Below are 2,299 nucleotides of genomic sequence, written 5' to 3' on the forward strand. Positions count from 1 at the left end.
TGACAGAGAATATAATACTTGACTCCCTGGGAATCATACACCACCACATGCATGGAAATTAATGAGTGTGGGAGTTAATCCAGAAGTGGGATGGCATGCATACATCGCATGTCTTATTTGTTGTTTTAGTTATTATTTTAATATTCGTTATATAGGGGATTTTGTTGATCAAATGAAATAGGGGTTGTGAAATAGAAGGGAAAAAATAAAAAGGAATAAATCGAAAAACTTGTAGTTAGTTTGTAGACTGGTATTAATTGTAAAAGAAAAGTAAAAGAAAACTGTGGAAGAAAAAAAAATGTTATCTATCTATTATATTATATCATGTATAAATATGTAACTTATATTTGTCCAGTCACGGATTGGTCAGTATGCCATGTAATGTGTCAACCCGATGTATTTGGGCAGCATGAATGAATAAAGCATTTCTTTCTCTCTCTATTAACTAACCAATATATTATTATATATCTCTCACATATTTTTAAACATTTACTTACGGGTTATTTCTTATTTATTATGATGTTTTAATGAGTTTTATCTCCATTAGTATTTTTTTAATATTATCAATAAGTTATTTTTTCAATTACTGTTAAAATTATTTAAATTTTAAAAACGTATTTCATATGATGCTATATTTGAAATAATATTTGTTTATTTTGAATCCCTCCTGCGATTTCTATCTCAATCCAAAACATTTTATTGGAATATTAGATGTAAATAATATTTTAGCTACCTTATATTTAGAAATTTTTGTTACATATTTTAAGTTTTTTAACTGTATGTATTATAGACTTTTTTAAATGTAAATGACATTTCGTGAATTATTATTTCATGATAAACATATAAAGTGCAAATCCAGAAATAAATTAACTAATAATACTGACTGTCCGAAATTTGTTTACTTGACTTTTAACACTATTGTGTTAAATTGTTAAAAATATTTTTTAACAAATTCCCTAAATTAAACAACAACAACAAAATCCCCTAAATTAAAAAAGTGTATTTTATAATATTATTTACATAAGAATATTTAAACTATATTACAATGTTATGGCCTAAAGCACACAGGACCCCTTTAGATTAATTATTAATTTATTATTATAATATTATTAAATCAATGATAAACAGGTAGCTAGGTTTTATTGTAGTATTTATTAAGTTGACAGCTTGATATATAAATAAAGTAATAATTTTATTTAATTGCCTATGCGATTAAATTACACCAGTAAAAAAACACAGTAATAATAATCTTAATATCATTTTAGGATATTCACAACTGTGTTGAAGAACAAAATTTATGTAAATATATTACTATTTCATCAATATATTACTTACATAATCGTTAGTAATATAATATGAAATCGGTTAACTGTGAGTTTCCTGATATTAAATCTAAAGCTTTGTTATTGATGAAGGTAATTTGATTTTAAATATAAAAAACAAGAGCTGTGATTTATATCAATTTAGTGAAAATCGTCAGATATAGTCAACAAAATATAACTGACATTCTTAAAAAATACAATGCTAATTTTTTTTTTTTTTTATAAGGCCTACAAATCGAAAGAATGTTATGCAATAATCAGTTTCATACATCGTAATTCACAATATCTAACAAAGCAGAGGGGCGATGTGCTAGAAAGATTCCGGGCTAAGCCTGTAATTCTGTTGTAGATACCCATTGTTTTATAGATGAGATAATATTATGACATACTAATTTATCGTCCCTCAGCCAAATGTTTACTCCCTGATAACGGGGCACAAGGGGACAAATAGTGAATTTTGAACGAAAAAATTTAAGTTGCCATCTTTAATGTTTTCTATGAGCGATGAGGACCTGAAGTACAGGCCAAAAGAAATTATCAAATTTGAATGTGAAAAGCTAAAAATGAAGAAAAAAAGTTACATTTACAGATGTTTTATTAGTACAGGGTGTTCCGTAAGTCTTTATGAAAATTAAAGTAGATATATAATCTTTTTACTTTCTTAAGACTGGTTATAATGGCTTAGATAAATTAAATTGTATCAAATTTAAGTTTCAAATCACTCTATATTTCATTAAAAGTCCAACGTTTCGGCCAATTCGCCCATCCTCAAGGACAAGCCTAAATACAAATTTACATTATATTTATCTATCAATCATATATATTGTTGTGATAATATGGTTAAATTGATTTGCAATTTAAAGTTTTAATATTAATGTGAAGGAGGACAAAAAAGGGTAATTTTGACTGAAATTGATGATCTGAGCAGAACAGTCTGAAAAGCTTTTAAATTATTGATGTGAACGTATATATATATA

The sequence above is a fragment of the Halyomorpha halys genome, unplaced genomic scaffold (assembly GCF_000696795.3).
Source record: "Halyomorpha halys isolate HHAL.00 unplaced genomic scaffold, Hhal_1.1 Scaffold1243.1, whole genome shotgun sequence".
Taxonomy (NCBI): Eukaryota; Metazoa; Arthropoda; class Insecta; order Hemiptera; family Pentatomidae; genus Halyomorpha; species Halyomorpha halys.